General features: G+C 43.6%; 1 protein-coding gene across 2 annotated transcripts in view; it reads left to right on the forward strand.

Moving 5' to 3' along the window:
- LOC147032203 (uncharacterized) overlaps positions 1–18,741 on the forward strand; it is a 124,037-nt gene extending 105,296 nt beyond the window's left edge. The window contains exon 3 of one of the 2 annotated variants that reach the window (XR_015055075.1): positions 17,762–18,741. The gene's annotated coding sequence lies outside the window, so the exon portion shown is untranslated. Of the gene's footprint in view, positions 1–332; positions 1,791–17,761 lie in introns of those variants that run through there. The other variant, XR_015055078.1, reaches the window with a different exon arrangement.
- The last annotated feature ends 903 nt before the right edge of the window (positions 18,742–19,644 follow it).

A 19,644-nucleotide genomic window follows, 5' to 3' on the forward strand; every position in this document is an offset into this window, starting at 1 on the left:
ATTGATCAATTCATACACCTTACCACTGAACAACACTGGGATGCATCAGAAATAACCAGAAAACAAATCAGAATTTGTTGCAGATTGGCAGGCAATGTACTCTGCACTGGCAAAGATGGAACTGGAGACTGACAAAGTACCATCATAAATTTTGGTGGGAAGCAAACAAGCAAAAAAAAAAAATACTCAAAAGGGACTGTTCATTGAATATTTTAGGTTTCATAAAGTATTGCGCAATACAATATTAAGAGCTGATAGGGTAGCTCAGAGGTATGCACAATTGTCTTTTGAATCTTGGTTCAGCTATAACTTGTCATCCTGGTGTTTTTCAGGCAAGTTGTTGCATCACAAAGTGTGGTGTCCCTCTGATGTACGTTGAACTGGGTGTCCCATCTGCCAGCATTAGTTGGTGGACGTTAAAGATCCCACAGTGTCCTTCATAAAGAGATTGAGATGCTACAAAGCGACTGCTTTGAAGAACACTTACCATCACCGGCACCCTGAATAAATTACAAATTCCTATCCCACCCTGATGGACTGCTGAGAAAACCAAGGCAAACCACTCGGTGTAACCCTCACCCTAACCCTTGCCCAGAAACTGCTTCGGCATCATCGATGCTCTCTGGATGTTGATGTTGATGTTGATGTAGATGATGTAGATGATGTTGATGATGTTGATGTTGATGATGATGATGATGATGATGATGATGATGATGTTGATGTTGATGATGATGTTGTTATTGTTGATGACTGCAACATTAATACCCAACAGAAAATCAAACTCGCATCATTACAGTGGAAAGCGAATCATTCACCCATACCTTTGGCGGTATAAAACTACTTAACTCATTTTCATAACTGTTTCCCTGCCACCATGGCTCCACACAGGAGTCCGATTTGCTTTGCGACTGACCTTCAACCCCCTCAAATTGTTTCTCCACTGAAGAAACGGGGTTTCTCTGAATGAACATGACATCTGCAGATCATAAAGAAGAAGGCAGGTTATTATTGCTTAGGTCAGAAAATACATTTTCTGTCCATGTATAGTGATATAGGAATAATCAGAGAGTTGGTGTTAAAGCCACCCAATGCTCGCCTGTTTATACATTTATCTTTTTTAAAAGACTAGTCTAATAATATTTTTTATAAAGCATTGCAGTGAAGTCTGATCCAAATAATTTTAAACCAATACAGTCAAAGCTCGTTACTATGCCACCCGTCAGGACCGAGCAAAAGTGGCATAGTAGCGAGAGTGGCATAGTAACGAGATTTTGTAAAAACGGCCTTATTTTCTCAAGTTACCCATCTGTAGTTAATCTTTAGACAAAATTTATTCCAGCAAGTAAAAGGCATGACTGTTGTATAAGCTAAGCGAACGGAGAACATACACACACTAACAGAGTTCACACACTAACATATGGCATGGCGAGAAATTCACGACACACAAAGCTTTCAAGAATCGTCGTCTGGCGCATCTTCTTTCGGCCGATCGCACGCTTGCATCACACTGGGCTTCCCGCTTCTCTGCTGCATGAACTTCCGGACGGTGCTACAAGCGCGCTGGGCTTCCTCGAACGGAACGATTTCCTCCTCGACAGTTACCTCGTCATCTTCGCTTTCCACCGGCTCCTCACTGCACAGAATCTCCTCCGCAATCTCCTCCAGCGTGAAATACCCGCCAGTCGCGAGGCGCTCGTCGGCTTCGAGAAAGTCAGACAGCTCGATCTCCTCGTTCTCGTGCATCTTTTTCTCGGCAGGCAGAGCTTCCCAGATGTCGGGCAGCTCCGCATCCTGTGGCTCAGTTTGGATCTCCTCTTCCATGTACTTGACGCTTCGCGAAACAGTTCCTGATCGTCGACTTGCCGACCTGCTCCCAAGCACGCCAGGCGACGTGTGGGCGTCGAGCAACGTGAACTTGAACTCCTTTCCCTCGTCTATGGCCTCAAGCCGGCGGCATGGCAGGAGCTTCTTGTAGTGGCGCTTGAGGTTCTCTACGATTCCCTGATCCATTGGTTGCGAATTGGCTGTCGTGTTGGGTGGGGAGAAGACCAGTTGGATGTTGTTCAGCTCGAGCTCGGGAGGGTGGCCAGAGAAGTTATCGAGACAGACCAGCACTCTGCGTCCCTGCTGGCAGTCGTCCGTCCCACGCACGCAACATCTCCTCGAAAAGCTCCGCCGTCATCACGCCTTCAAGTTCGCCTTGTGCCCTTGACCGGGATCTCTTTGTTCTTGAAGGCACGGGGTTTCTTGGAATTGCCAATCACCAGAAGAGGGAACTTCTCGCTGCCGCTCATGTTTGCCCCAACCAGAAGAGTGATCCTTTGCTTGCTTTTCTTTCCTCCAGTACACCGCTCTCCCCTGAAAGCCATGGTCTTGTTCGGAAGCAGCTGCCAGAAGAGTCCAGTCTCGTCCAGGTTGAAGACGTCGTCTGCGGAGAACTGCCCGAGTAAGGGCCGGAGAACCTGTTGTTGCCACTCAAGAAGGGATTGCGAATCCACCGCTCCAGCTTCGCCCTGCACTGTCTTGAACGTGATGCCGTGGCACTTCTTGAAATTGCCCAACCAACCGTCGCTCGCCATGAAGTCTGGGATGTGCATCAGCTCGGCCAGTTTCATCGCCTTCTCCTTGATCAGATTGCCGCTGACAGGCACATTCTGTCCTCTTGATTGCTTCAGCCACATGAGCACTCCCTCATCAAGCTTCGGGTCGTGAGCCTGCATCAACTTCATGTGCTTCGATGGAAATCCAGCTTTGATTGCAGCCTCGATTGCATCCTTCTTGCTGAGAATGCCCTTCACAGTGGTTCTCTTAACTTCGACGCCCCATTTCTTGCTGATCTCCCTGGCCAACTTGGACTGATTCGGCTCCTTCGCGGCATCGATGATCTCCTTCTTCTCCTTCAGCGTAAAGTCGGTTCGCTTGCGTTTCTGAGCTGACATTATGGGCTGAATTTGAAAAAAAATGATGTCACTGTTGTACGTGTGCCTGCGTGTCTGTGTGTGTGCTCGCGCTTTTTTGTGTCTCGTTGTGCGTGTTGTGATTGGCTTGTTGTGGCTGTCATCGGGGAGAAGAATCGCGTGTTTTGACACAGTCTGACTATGTGCGTACGTATTGAGTTATGTTGTGCGCAGCTGGACTGTAGTTCGTCGCTTCGCCTTTGGACGCGAGTGTGATAATCGAGCACTGCGCAATACAGACTTTTTCACGACTCGTGCCTTTTAACAGTCACACAGTAGTGACATGGTAGTGAGAGTAGGGGGTGGCATAGTAAATTTATTTTGTATTGAATTTTGTCGGGACCGAGCAAAAGTGGTATAATAGTGAGAGTGGCATAGAAGCGAGGTGGCATAGTAGCGAGCTTTGACTGTATATTGTTGTAGATTTCCTGCCCGCCGGCGTGCGAACGACCGCGTCTAACCAATAGCGGTCACTTCACCCACCGAACGGACAATCCAGTCGCGGCTTTCCGGATCAACGCCAGAAACCAGTCACGGTGTGTTTTTAACCACACCACAACCTTGTCCGCACTCTACCCGCGCTACAGGGTCCGATCGCAAAATCTTCGATTTACCTAATTATTCGCGCAGGTAGGTTACCGAGAGATTGTACCTCAATGCGACCACTTGGAAACGAGCTGCTTAAGCAGCTCGCTTCCTTTTAGGATAACCGAGCGGGGTATTATCGCGCAGTCCCGTTGGACCCGATCACTTTACTGGCTATTTAAAAACCAACTATATATAAACCAACTATATTTAAATACCAACATATATATATATATATATATAAAAACCGAGTGCAAGATGGGGCAGTTCAATTAAGGGAAGAGGACGCAACGAACAGGTTTACATTCACACAAGGACATTTATTATAATAAAGCACGTATGCAATTAAACAAGGCAAAACACGTATGCAATTATACAAGCAACAAAAGCACGACAAAAGAACTTCGACCGTCGATACGAAATGCAATGCAAACATTTACAGCACACAAAGCACTGAACAATTTCCTACTTATTACACAGGCCCACGGACACACGTACGCACACACACACACCCAAGAAATGGTGGCAGAGGCCTTTAATAACAGGCTCCAGCTCGGAGGACAGGTGAGCTGAAACCCAGAACCTATCTCGAACCTCTCCACCTCGTGTTATCTTCAAGTTGTTTGGACCCGGGCTCCAGCGAGAGCGAGCTGGATACAATCGCCGTGAGCCGCGATCCTTCCCGAGCTCCCGCGAATCCTCCCGCGCTTCTCAACACGTGCTGGTGAGACGAGGCGCCGATCCTTCTCGTCGATGCGTCGCTTCCCCGAGGAACCACCTCCAAGAAGAGGTCGATGAGTCGCACCAAGCCGGGAACCAAAATGGAGAACAAAGAGCTCCACAAACCTAGAAGAAGAAGAAGAAGCCACCATTCGCAGCTCGAGCCGAGCAACCGGCTCAACTTTCTTCCAAAACAAAGTAGCTCGAAGCAAAAAGCTCTCCCGAGCCAAGCAGAAGCCGAAGCTCATGGAACCACCAAAGCAAAAAGCCTCCTCCCGAGCCAGGCCTCAGCCGAAGCCCACTGAGCCAGCCGAAGCAAAAAGCTTCCGAAGGCCTCAACCCTAACGCAAGCCAAGCAGCACCCGACGGTCTGCTGAACGACTCCCCTCAACTCCCTTCTCCAACTCCGCACACGAACAAAGAAAATATCTCCTCTTATCCTTCTCCCGCCCTTCCCCCGCTCCTGGCGTGACTCATGACTCATGCCCTCGTGCTCCATCCCCCGCTCAACCACGGGTGGGAGGGAGTTGTTGACATCATGAGTCACGGGATGGCAGGGTTCTTCTTCCTCTTCGCAGAAGAGGGGGGAGGGACATCTCCATTGTTTCGTTCCTTAACTATTAAATCGATCCGCAGCGCATCTAATCGATTTATGAACATTTAAACAATGGAAGCTGAGCTATCTAGGGAACAAGCACTTATCGACATAGCTGACTAAAGGAACCTGAATGTTGTGTGCAACCGAATTCCCGAATTCGTAACAATATGTATCTGTATATTGTAATCGGTAAAAAATAGTGTGGTCGATAAAAACATTAGAAAGGAAATAGCTTGCACCAAAAACTTTAACATTTTCACGCTCACGCTCACGCCAGGGGTATCGCTATAGCTCTCTGTTCTTCGAACAGGCGAGCTAAAAACGCGAAAAAGACAGTCTTGGGTGTTCACGACAAATCGCCAATGTTTCAAGTAAATCCTGGGCAGGTTGCCTTTCCATTGCAGGAGTGCAGACACAGGAGTGTGGTTCTTTACTAAGGAACATTGAGGAGCTGTGGGAACCAAACTCAAACTGGTAAGGGGTGGGCTGGCAGGATATCCTATCCTACCATTATTCACACTTACCTCTGATCTGTCTAACCTGGGTTCAAATTTCGCCCAACAATGAACTGTCATCCTGGTGTAACCTACAAGGGGATTATATTAAGTTCCACAGCCCTGCCCCCAGGAAATTTAACCAACAAACATCTGTTGCATGTGAAATGAAAGGACCAGTGAGGGGTGATGTAATAAAGCTTTATCCATTCTACCACGAAGCTTCTCTTATTTAGGTGAGGATAGTTTACATTCCACAGCAGAAGAGTTATACACTATACATTAACATGTGCAGGATTTGCACCGCAGATATCTTCTTCGTTTGTATGAAGCACACGGCTGCCTGGTAGCATTTTTGGCTGAGGGGGTGGCTGTGCCGCTGATGCAGTTGGGGCAGGATGCCCTCTGTCGGGTGGGGCAGGAATTTGTAATGTATTCATGGTGCCAGCGAGAGCTCGCCCTACTCTTCGCGAAGGACACCGTGGGATATTTAATGTCTACCAACTAATGTTGACCAAAGGAGATTGGGACCATACACTGTGCAGAGCATTGGTGCTGCTTAATCAGTTTCCTTGGCTATTCGGCACAATCCTGGACGGGTCGCCACTCCGACACAGTATACCAGCATGCTGGCACTCATTTTGCCGACCTCGGAAGGATGACAGGCCGAGTTAACCCCACCTGGTATTAATTCAACAGCTGAGCGGGATTTGAACACAGGACCCTCGGATCCCAAGCCCACCACCCTAACCATTAAGTCAACACCAGGCATATTGACCAAAGGGTCGCCAGTTTAACGTCCATCCGAGGGACGACACACACGCTGATGTATCATCGTGCCTGTGAAAGCTCAGGATGACAGCTTATAGCTTTGTCGGGATTCAAACACAAGCTAGAGATCTTAGAGGCAAGTGAGTGTACCTCAAGGACATCCTGCCAGCCCACTACAGAGATAACAAGTGGTGCCAGGCACAACAAATCCCGCCCATTTAAGGCATAAAGTTATTTTGGGGATCAAATTTAGATTTGATACATCCTTAACCTGAATGTTGATTATAAGGAATATTTTAGTCTTAGTTTGAAGTCAATTAAACCATTTTTGACGAAGTTGTGACCATAAAATGATTTTGACCTTTTTGTGACCTGACCTTGACCTTTGACCTAATTGGACCCAAAAGTTAATGGGGTCGTCCGAGGTTCATTACCCACCTGTGGATACAATTTGACAGTGTTTGAGCCAGCTGTTTTCCCGTGAAGTTGTATTTTCGTAACCATGTTTTAGTTCTAATGGAAAATTTGTAATTTTGACCGATGACCATGACCCCCAAAACTTCGGACCCTACCGATCTTCACAAATATGCATGTTTCACTATAGGAATGGGTAGGATTATAAGTGACAAATAGAATAAGGTTCACTATAAGCTTAGTTTGAAGTAAATCAGATCATTTTTTTCGAAGTTATGAGCGAAAAACGATTTTGATCTTTTCGTGACCTTGACCTTGACCTTTGATCCAATTGAACCCAAAAGTTAATGGGGTCGTCCGAGGTTCATTGCCCACCTGTGGATTAAATTTGATAGTGTTTGCTAAAGCCGTTTTGCCGTAAAGTTGCTAACAGGCAGACAGACAAACAAACAGACAAACAAACCGGACGATTACAATATCCCGCTCCCTCCCTCGGGGGGGCGGGGGGGGGGATAACTAGAGAGTTCATTGAACATGATACCCCGGCTCAGTGTTCAAGTTTATACAGGAGGACCTTGCCGTTCGCGGGGGTTACGTTCTTGAAAATCCCCATGAACTGCAAATCTGCAAACTTAGGGAGTAAATGGGGAAAATAGGATTCTGGACTTCAACTTTAAAATGTGTCCAAACTGTACCCTCAATTAACTTGTTTGTGCATTGTTTTGTGCTATTTATTTTCATGAATAAAAGAGTTATTAGGAATATAAAATAGTTTTATTTTCCTGGATTAAGAGCATTAAAAAAAAAAAGTTTATTTCATTGAGTTATTAAGATCATGAAACTTACCTTTAACTCGAAGGGCACTCGGTAGAGTGCATACCTCCATCCTGTAATGCCTGATCCACGAGAACATATCTGACCCAATACAGTTTTGAAATATTGTTCTATATATCGTTTTTGAGCCCTATCTCTCAATGGTGAAGAATCACTGAAAAATTCCAGTAGTCTGATCCGGATCTTCACCAAAATCGAATAATTTCGTCCTTGTCACGCACCGAACCTGACCACAAAATATCATCCGGATCTGTCTACAACTTTTTGAGATATCATGTACACAAACAGACAGAAAGGGGTGAAAACAACCTCCTTCACCTTCGGTGGTGGAGGTAATAATAATGAGGATAAACTTGATCCAATAATGTGATGGTGATGTTGATGATGGCAATGATAAAGAGGAGTTGATGGAGATGATGGTGACGATGATGTCAAGGGGTTGGAGGGGGTTATTGTGTGAATGGCCCGATGTTAATTAGGTGAATAAATGTGGAAAACAGTTCACCAACCGATGATTATTTGCTTGCATTGACTACAATCCGCAAACCTTGCCTCAATAAATTCATCACGACAGAGCGAATCCGCGAAGGTGACACCCACAAACAGCAATGCCTTCCTGTACTTGAATTTGAAAAAAAAAAAGATTTTAAAAGACGTTTTCAAGAAATTTGGAAGTTTACCACCGTTGATGCAGCATCTTTCACACCACCTAATCAAACACGTTACATTAGTTCTTTGTGTCTGTTGTTTGTGGCCTTTATGATGTCGTTAAAACAGGTGGTTTCCTGTTTGGAATGATTTTCAATTTTGTTTGACTGTCGATTCAGCATCTGCACCTTGGTAAATTCAGCATCTGCCCCAGTTAAAAAAAATTGACACACGAAAGGAAGGACATACCAAATATTGAAGTGACCACATGGCGTAAAAATTATCGCACTCCTCTCTGCGCATGTGCGGTCGAGACAAATTCTGAGCCAAGTTATATTGAAACAACAGACTTGTCTTCCTATTCGTGTTCAAAATATAACATTCAATTTAAATAAGTTTTCCTCGATCATAAACTGATAAGACGGACAAACGGACAGACATTGAACCAATTGCTTAACCCCACTTTTTGCTTCACGTCGGCAGGGTAATGATGGTACATTTGATTTGTGGTTCAATGGCTTATTCAGATAATGATTTGCATTTAATAGTACCAACAACGAGAGATATGTGCAAGGAGTGAAATAAACATGAAAAATGACACTCGAAGAGAGATTTTTGGCAATGCTGGCAAATTAAGAAATTTGATGAGAGTGGAAGAAAGGTACCAACCTAAACTCGTATAAAAGCATGTTGACAGCTAGATAGTTCATAGAACAGCTTACCACGTGCTGTCTTGAGAAACAAGGATTTGGGCGTCGCCTATGAGCGGAAAATTTCATCGTTCATGATGACGTAAAATGCCGTAATATTTTGTTCAAGTACTGCTAAGTAGGTTTTTGAAAGTGCAAACAAGGCGATTTGTGTTCTCCTGTGTTCAAGTATATAACTCAACTGAAATAAAATAAAGATTTTAAAGGTCAGAGAAAAAAAATTCGGAAGATTACCGCCACTGATGGCAGCCTCTCTTTCACTACCTTATTTATCACGTTACATTAGTTATTCATGCCTGTTGTTTGTGTCCCTTATGACATCCTTAAAAACAGTACATTTCTTGTTTGGAATGATTTTCAATTTTGTTTCATTGCCAGACAGACAAACAGAGTAAAAATTATCTCACTTCTCTCTACGCATGTGTGTATTCGGGACAAATTCAGAGCCAAAGTACTGCTAAACTTCAGGTTCGTTTTCCGATTCATGTTCCGATTCGTGTTCAAAATATAACATTCAATTGAAATGAAGTTGTTCCTCGATCATAAACTGCTCTTTGTAGACAGACAGACAGACAGAAAGAAGTGAACTAATTGCTTAACCCCACATTTCGCGTCGTGCGCATGGGGTAATTCAGATATTCTCTTGGAAGAATGATTGATACTAACGAGGCAGACAGACAATAACCTGGAGATTGAAAAACTACGAATTTTAGACTGACAGTGGTATTCGTTTCTTTAAGAATAGATCACTCTGAAAATATTTTAAAACATAAAACATACAACACCAAACATATGCAGTAAGCCTAAAACAGAAGTTGAATGGAAGGGAAAAAGACTAAAAGAACCTGTGATGAGACAGGGCCAAGAACCTGTCATGTCTTGTGAACAAAGTCATCGAAGAAATGATTCTCCAGCCATGTAATGAAGGGAAACCAAATAAATACATCCCGTCTTCAAACACCACCTTTAAACCACATCGGAACAAATATATTCAGGAGACATCCACCTGCTGCGCAATGCTGCACAGCTTGTTGTGGCACCTGTCCCATCCTCAAAGCAACACATTGGCCTGAACATCTGCGGTTACAAAATCTTCCGCAGCACAATTTTGCTGATGAAATGAAGATATCGTCCTCAATCTCATGCTCACTTCACTCTCTGCTGGGATTGATAACTCCACATTTACGACACGCAGGTGAATAATGGAAATGGCGTACGCTCAATGCGAAGGGTCAGTGGATTGCTGCAAACTTTCGGCAGCACCAAGAAGCGCAAACACTTTAGATTTATCTAAAAGCACCGGATGACAACCATATACTCTGGATCTGCATCGATCTCTGCCTTTTGCTCCATCAAATGTGCGTGAGAATTAATGGAGTCGTAAAAAAGATCCCGTAAAACTTTATTGTGGTCAAATGCATGGACCAAGGGTGATGGCCAATTTGTTGCCGATTTATTATGGATCCGTCTGTGTATACGGAGTTGGGGATTTTGGAGTTTCACAGGTTTCTTGTAAAGCATCATTACCATGGAAAATATTATTAAGAATGTTGTTACATAAATGTATTTAGTGTCTCCTACAAGCAAATTTTTATGGTCATGTGACGTTGCCACGTGACTCACAAATCACAATAAGTAACCAAGCTGCATGAGAATTTTGTATGGCTGTTCCCACACATCTCAATGAGACTCGCTCGTGCAAAGAAAAAAAGGGGGAAAAAAAACACAAAGGAGGGAACATGATGCCATCCATATACCGAACAGTTTGGATCAATTCTTGACTGAAGAATAATTTTGCTTGTTATTTTATTGATGTCCTTTTCCTTTGTGCCATGTGTGTATTTGATTTTCAGTGAACCTCAGTCAGCCTGAAGACAAAAGTGGTCAGTATGAACGACCCCTATCTTTCATAGTTCTTATTACATTATGAAGCCAGCCATCCCTGTAATCATATGAATGTTAACTTTCCTATGGTAGATTTTTCACCACATGACCATTACATCAATACGATCAATTCACCACAACAATACCAGTACTATGGTCATCTAGACCCTGCGGTGTATACATATATATATATATATATATATATATATATATATATATATATATATATATATATATATATATATATATATATATATAGTTCAGCGAGGAGGAGTGATGTGAGGGACACATCAGCCATTTTGGAGTTAATGCCATATAGCACTATTTTAACCCTTCCCCTATCATCGAGCCTTTCATCATCATATCATTAAAAAATGTCGCTTACATCACTCCTCCTCACGGGGCCTTATATATACACACACACACACACACACACACACACACACACACACACACACACACACACACACACACACACACACACACACACACACACACACACACACACACACACACACATATATATGTATATACGTATATGTATATACAGGGTGTTTCTAAAGGATTGATACAACTTTGACTTCCTGCCATTTCTTTGTTTTTTAACCTGCACCGTTTTTCTTTTCAGGGTTTGTTGGTGTTATCGTGGTATTTGTTCCCTGGGATTTCTAGCTCCGTAGCTCATCTATGCCATTGACAGTGAAGCAAAAGACAAAAGTGGTGGCTCTGTGGTATGAGACTAAATCATAGGTCGACACCCGCAGGAGGTTCTGCCGGGAAGACGACGTCAGAACACGTGATGGACCCACAAATTGTGCCATTCAATGTATGGTGAAACATTTTGAGCAAAACAGTACAGTGCACATCCAGAGCAATGGCAACAGTGACAGGCCAGCATCAGTAACCAAGAGCCAAGCCAACATCGACGCCATGTGGGATTCTGCAATGGACAGTCCAAAGAAGTCCTACCACCGGCGCTCCCGGTAGCTAGGCATCAAACCAACATCAATCTGACGTTTTCTCACGAAGGAACTGAAGCTTTTCCCATACGTCATCTCTATTGGGCATAAACTGAGTCAAGATGACATGAGAAGGAGACTTGATGTGTGCAGTTGTCTCAGTGACAGGATGGAGCAGTACCCAAACTGGATCAACCTGATCTGGTTCAGTAATGAAGCCCATTTCCACTTGAATGGTGCCATCAACAAACACAACAACATTTTCTGGGTAGCAAAACCACCTGAGGAGATCACTGAGAGGTACCTGAAAGGGATGAAGGTCACATGCTTCTGCGCTTTCAATGCCAGAACTTCGAGAGCACGACCGCGTCGTGCTCTAGAAGTTCCATCATGATCTCGCCCAAAAAGTCACCCTAAACCAGATCAGCATGACCTGGTTTATGCAGGATGGTGCACCCCCGCATACAGCTGGTGACACCATCACCTTCCTGCGGCAGCTCTTCAGAAACCGCCTCATTGTCCTGGGTACCGCTCATGACTGGGTACCCCATAGCCTAGACTTGAACCCTCTGGACTACTGGTTCTGGGGAGCTGCCAAGGGCTCTGTCTACACCAACCACTCTGCCACACTGGATGATGTGAAGTAGGAGGTGTCAGACTACCTCCAGGCAGTGCCACATGAGACCTACAGGAATGTTGTACAGAGCTTTGGAGTCAGGATCAATGTCTGTCTGAATCTCGGAGGGGCACACATCGAGAACGTCAATTGCAAGGATTTTGCATAAATGCCAATTTCAGACCTTCGGCTCTCACTAACTCCAGCAATGACTCACTGCAATAGCAATCAGTGATAGAAAATACCACGTCATAAGCTTTCAAGAAATGTTTGGTTCACGGTCCTGAGGTTTCTGTTTATGTACAAAGACAAATTCTGAAACCCCAAACAAATGACAAATTCCTGCCACCTTCAGTCGAACGTCAAGCCTCGGCAGCCGATTCGTGAAAGACCTGAGCCAAAAGCCTTCACCTGGCTGATCCCACCAGAAGGTGGGAATCATTTGGGTCATTGAAGAAGTCATCATATTGACACAGCCTTTCATCAAGTAGAAAACTAGCAGACACACATTTCCCACAACGGATCCTGTAGGTGTCAGTAACAAAGCATCAGAAAGTAGTTTACATGCCACCTCGAGGCAGAGCAGGATGGATCACAATAACATCATGCACTATTTGGAACATTAGTGCAATGGATGCAACATACATGATACATGGGGTGTTCAAAATGTTCTACCAACGAGATGCTCAAATTATTCGTGAAAGAAGCACAAATTATTATTACTCTTCAATGTACGAGTAAATATAATTGGATATTAAATATTTATTGAGCGATTCTGTATACTTGTGCATTTACAAAGACAACAGAAAAAGTTTGCGTTTTTCGACTATTGTGGACTTCTCATTCAGAGAACCTCGTCAATGGCACTTCTCTTTGTTTACTGAAGGTTGGCAGGATGGCCTAGAGGTACCCACACTCGCTTCTTAGCTGTCTAGCCGAGGTTCGAATCCCGACCCAGCTATAAACTGTCATCCTGGTGTTTCACGGGCAGGGTCATGAATGGACTTGAACTGGGTGTCCAATCTGCCAGCATTAGTCGGTGTATGTTAAAGATCCCACGGTCTTCTTCAAGAAGAGTAGGCGAGCTGTTGCCAGCACCCTCGACTAATTCCAAATTCCTGTCCCAACTACTGCTGGGAAGCTCTCCCTTGTGTCAAGTCGTTATTCCACCCAGTATGACGGTTGCTCAGGAAGCTGCTTTGGTGGCACTGAAGCCTGAGAGCAGGAGAAGACTGTAAAGGACAAAGTTCAGTGATTAAGTAAAGTCACCTTTATTCTCCTCTCCGGATTACAAGAAATCCAATGAATGTCAGAAGTAACTTGAGATTTAAAGGTCAGGAAACAAAGACCGTACCTTTAAACAAAACTGGAAGATGTTGTTCCAGCAGTGAATACTAGTCGTCTTCCTTTACTGTTCTTACCTGATGAGAGTACCCTCATTTATTCGATTCATTGATCTATGGGATATGGTGTGAAACCCAGCAAAGTCCACACAACATCACTTGCTGGTGAATGTTGTGAAATCTACATCAATCACAGGAAGTGTTAAATTATGAACCACAGGTAGATTTCAAAACCTTACGTGGGTAGAGGGTAAACAGGATAGCCGGTTGAATTTGCGGCTCAAAATCTTGCCAACCAGACTGGGTGATGTAATGGTTGGCGTGTCCACTCCGAGTCTGGGAGGTCGGCGGTTAGAATCCCGGCTGTCATCCCAAAGACTTAAAAACGGTCGGTGCTGCTTCATTCCTTGATGTTCTGCAAATTTTGTTTTTGTATACACAGTCAAGGCTTGTGGAAGAGATTGAACACTGAACAGATCAGGATGCAACATGACAAAAGGAACAGCAGAAAGAGAAGGGGGAACCGCCAACAGCAGGGCCGACGGAAAAATTCTATGGAGACAGACAAACAAGCGATGTGGGCAAGGATGAGAGGTATTGGGAGAACACAAGTTATGGAGAAAGTGGATACAGATGCAAAATGTTTGGAGGGAAATGAGGGTGAAGTGGTTGAATGGGTGTAGAAAAGATCTTGGTTTTGGATTGGGGATGACCTGACGCAGTGGTTAACAGCAGTCTTGAAGACCTGGTGGTTGGGAATGAGATTGAAGTGAATGTGGAAGTTGGTTCCACAGACGGGATCAAAAGTGGAACGAATGAGTGAAGGTGAACAGTGATCCTGGATTTTGGGAGTTCCTTGCCGGTAGACCGTGTGTGCCTGACAGATACTTGGAGGAGACAAAGTATAGAGAGGGGCAAAGTGTGCAAGACCAGAAAGGAGGCAGTAGAAGACAGAGAGACCACCGACCTGTCAGTGATGGCAAAATGATACACCAATAGACTCAGCTTCATCACAGGAGATTCCAATGATCTTGAATCTAAAAGGATAAGAGCATGGACAATCCGCATATGTTCGCTTCCACGGGGAGGAGGAAATTCGTCCTTGGGGGAAATGCCCCGCTGAGTGCGCTCAGAAAGGCTGCGCCATTGTTGTGGCATCGCTGCTACCCAGAGTGCCCAGTGAAGTGATGGCACTTCCCCCAAGCTCAATGGCTGTGCTCGTCTCGTCTAACAGTCCTGTGTTATGTCTTGTGTATTAGTCTGTGTGTCAATTTAGGTGTGACAGTTGTGCTCTGAGCCTTAGATCCTGTAAAAAGACAAAAAAAAAAAACATATTCATCATAGTTGATCCTAAAAGAGAGAGCTCATCAGGTGCAAAAAGTGGATTTGCTCAGCTTTTACAAATACATTTCCTGATGTTTTCTCAAGTCATCACATTCTAACACGAGCAAGTAAATAAGACAGGACAATTTTCAATAGTTGCCAATATGTCCAAAAATTGATCCAGACTACAAGTTGATCCAGATTGATCCGGATTGATCCAGATTACATTAGATGAAAGCACTTAGCAGCTTCTCAACAGCAACAAAGGGCTGTTGGGTGGCAGAAAAGACGCAAAGATTGAGCTATTTCAACAAAAGCTGAGAAACCTCAATCAATTTACCATAAGACATCTTTATTCCCTACCATGTCCTGAATGTCTGTGTTGACGCATTGCAGACGTAATCTATACCGAGCTATAATTATTAGAGTTCAGACACACCAAGACTAAGGTACATGGTGTGCACAAGCCCACCCTTGCCTATTAAAAGGCAAGGGCGGGGGGAAAAAAAAAACAACAACCTCTTTTTCAGCCAAACTCCATGACTTGTCACCAAAGTGAGAACAAACCTGTCATTACGGCCTTCAGGGTGAAGACTTGGACCTGGCATTTCCTGGTGCACTTTGTCCGTGCCATGCATGGGGAAACACAAGGACAAACCACATCCGTGAACCTCGCCACACTATGCTGCTACTACTTCGTCCACTCTGACGAGCTTTGTTTTACTTCGTTTGCTTTGTTTATAAACTCTGAGCTTTCCAGTGAGAATGGTTTGTTTATTAGAGTGGACGCAATTATCCCAAGAGCTGTGCACATAATTCTGCATGCCAGAAGCTAAAAAGGCTCGTCTTTCAGTCGGATGAATGTCTTCGAGGCAAAAGTACACCACATTTACGTCGACAAAATTTATGAGCTAATTCTTGATGGAGCAAAAATATATAAAAAGAATGTTTGAACTGGCATCAGATTGGGCAATTCCCCTGGAGAGGTGATGATCTTCATTTGGTAGATCACTGACTAAGTGATGATTTACATGATCTGAAATGCAAAGGTGTTTGCACATCAGAATTTGCAGAAGAAAGGGTAAGGGGCCATTTGGTTCATCAAAAGTGGGGAATAACACATCGCATTGTCACTGAGGATCTGGGGAAAGAAGGATGATGGCAAAATGACTGCCACATGTCTGCATGGAGGAGAAAAACGGAACAAACTTGCTCTGTGTATGCCTGGTGTTGGCTTAATGGTTAGAGTGGTGGTCTTGGGATCCTAGAATCCTGAGTTCAAATCCTGTTGGCTGTTGAATTAATACCAGGTGGAGTTGATTCAGCCTGTCATCCTTCTGGGGTCGGCAAAATGAGTACCAGCTTGCTGGGATGATTGAGCCATTTGAGTATCCTGTGTTGGAGTGGTGACCCATCCGGGATTGTGCCCAATATCCCAGGAGACTGCTTTGGTAGCACCGATGCTCTGTACAGAGTATGGCATCAATGGATGGATGGAACTTGCTCTTTGTCAACAGAATCTTGGAATGTATCACTGAGGGAGACAAAACCTGGTGCCGCAACTATGAGTCAGAACTGAAGTCTTGTTACTCTACATCTGATTGAAATGACAAGGGAGCATCAAAGTGTTTTATGACAACTTTTATGACCACAATGGAATTCTTTTTAACTGGATAATTCCACAGGGTGTATTAGTCAATGGAGACACATGTACCACTTATTATGGTTTTGCATGATTTTCTAAAAGTTGCGGTGCACAAGAATCATTCAGCTCTTTTGAACAAAGTCTTCTTCCTCCACGATATCCATTCATTAAATTTGAGTCCATGCCACTTGCACTTATTCCAAAATAATGGAAAACGAGATTGAGGAAGATGTTTTGCATTTTCATGAGTTGTGAAATCTTTCATTGTGGGATCATAAAGTTGGATGAGCACTGGACAAAATGCATTGAAGAAGTTGGAGAATATACAGACTAATGTTCATTCGTAGGAATCAGGTGCTTGTGGGTTTGGATCCTTTCCTGCAGGGTTGCAGTGATGCTGTTGATGCAGTGCCCCCTGGAGGTTTGAGCAGGAATTTGGAATTCGTTCAGGGTGCTGGCGTTGGCTCACTTACTCTTCACCAGGGACACCGTGTGATCTTTAATGACCACCAACTAATGCAGGAAAGAAAAAACGAGTACAAGGTTGGTGAAATGAGTACTAGTGTCCTGGTATTGGGGGCATTGCATCAGCAGCATAGCTGTGCCCTCAACCAATGATGCAACCAGCAGAGAAAGGCTGCACACAAAGAATAACAAGACATACTAATGTAAGATGATGATGATGATGATGATCATTAATGATGGATATCCTCAAATGGAACTTTTACACAGGAAGAGGCCATTTGGCCCAAGCCTGCAAAAGGGTTGTTCATACATTTTGTCTGAACTCTATCCTTTTTAAATGCTAATCAGCACCCAATGAAGCAGCACATACCATTTTTAAAGTCTTTGGTATGACTCAAACAGGGTTCAAACCACTGACCTCCGCGACTCAAAGTAGATGCTCCAACCATTACATCACTGAGTCTGGGATGAATACATGTTGTCAATGGTACGATGTGTTTTATGTAGATGGAAGGCCACACCTTTTAGGATGACCCCTATAGACAAGGTAAAGGAGGTTTTCTTCGTTTTTTTATGTTGTTTTTTTGTTTGTTTGTAATCAAGTCTTTTATTTTGTAGCTGGCGTTGCAGCTTGGTCTGTGTCCTCCATGTGCTCGTTTTAGGGTCTAAATGGCTTGTTTATCAAGTTGCTGACTGGCTCCATGCTTCGGGTATTCCTTTGATATGTTATACTTTGCAAGTCCAGTTGACCTTATATCTTACCGGTCCAGTTTTGTTTTGTGTTTTTTATCCCAGGAGGTCGGAGACAACCTGCAAGACTTTGTTCCAGCATTAAGAAGAAAAGAAATTCGAGTTTGGATCAGTATCAAAACATGGACTAAGCCTGTACAAGGACAGAAAGACAACTGTTTCATCGTAAAAATTCTCTTTTGCGGCACAACAAAGTGGTATCCATCATTCGCTGGTGAACTTGGTCGAGCGAAATCGAGGTTGTTTCACCCTTGACTGGCTGAGCTCAATCTCTCTGAAGTACAGTCATTGTGATGTCAATTCGAAGACAATTTTCCTACAACTGGATATTGAGGATACTGTATGTATACATGTTATTATTATTATTATTATTATTATTATTATTATAATTATAATACTATTTTTGGAAAATTGCCCTGCACATGAAACCTTTGCAGACCATCTGAGAGTCCAAACTTTCTGCAAGATCTCAGCAAAAGATGAACCACAGGATGGTCTATAATTTACTCTCAGGGCTGGAATAAATCTAAATGTTCATCGAAATGAAGTATTACAGAGGCAAACAGGACATGATTGATCTTGCAGCGCTGTTTGCTTTCAGTAACACAAAAATGTCAGTTGGCCATCTGTCATTTCCTCTCCACCCATACCCATCTCTTCTACTGTTTCCAAACTCCACTCCCACCACACCGGTGTCATTTCGAGTAAGTGTCATCCATTATTTATGAACATGTCATACAATTGTCCCAACAGGAGATGAAGTTCATGCGACTTTGCTTGAAATTGCCTAAAAAAAATATTCACATTTGTGGAAAATGAATAGCTTTCAGCAATAACCTCTTCTGTGAAGATAATTTTATCGCATCTTATTATTGGCTGGCATTCAAGTAAACACGAACAATTAAATGATCCCAATATATTGTGCAGCTTTGTATATAGTCCACAATATATTTTAATCTCTCTCTGAGAGGCAGTCTCCATTTACTCAGCAAATTAACCTGTGGATTGAAACCTCAATATCAATCATTCCAACATAAAACAGGGATGGTGGGCCAATTCCGCGACACTTTGCTATGGCATGTGTAAACAGGTGTCTTGTCAATCTCTTAACTCAAACCCTATAAATCATCTATATATTACTAAAACTCTCATCTTGTATATATGTATGTATGTTCCTGAAATACAGCCAAAAAATTTATTTTTGACAGCGCAAAAATTTTAGGGCCACCTTACTCACCATTCACCTGTGGTATGCGGTATCAAGTTTCGTTCAAATCGGACAACGAAAAAAATTATTTAAAAAATCAATTCCCGATTCAGTCAAGTACTCTTCGGGAGAATTTGATCAATGCAAACAACCTCAGCGGTATAGTTTGCTGGAGCTGTCTTTTTTTGTTTCTTGAAATGATTTATTTATCAACCGCTGTCACAATGGGAACCCAACGGGTTCGTCTCGTACCATATATAATTAGGCTTGTGCATTTGTGGGTGTGCTTGTGTGTTTGACTTCAATGCACTTCTAAACTGCTGGATGGAATGAGTTGAAATTTGTAAGTTGTACTTGGGGTGCGCCCGGTGAGGTTTTAGGCATTAAAAAAATTGTAGTTGCTGGGGTTGAGGAGGGGAAGACGGCGTAAATTCTTTATGTAAATGTGTACCGTATGGTGCCACCTGGTGATGGTGGGAGAGACTAGTACAAGTCATCTGTGGAGATGACTTACAATTTGCACTGCACGCGTGGCATTACGCAATTGCCCTACTGACCCCTGTCCGAGAGAGCGGGTATTACGCTCATGCATGGAGCGGGTGTTTTGAGTCGCACTATAATTTAAGAAGTGTCTGTTTGTGGGTTTGTTTGTTTGACTTCTATGCACTCCTTGACGCTGGACGGAATGAGTTGAAAGCTGGTGATTATACTTGGGGTGTGC

Source organism: Eptatretus burgeri, chromosome 2 (assembly GCF_056783735.1).
Source record: "Eptatretus burgeri isolate ZD-2024b chromosome 2, Ebu_testis_v1, whole genome shotgun sequence".
Taxonomy (NCBI): Eukaryota; Metazoa; Chordata; class Myxini; order Myxiniformes; family Myxinidae; genus Eptatretus; species Eptatretus burgeri.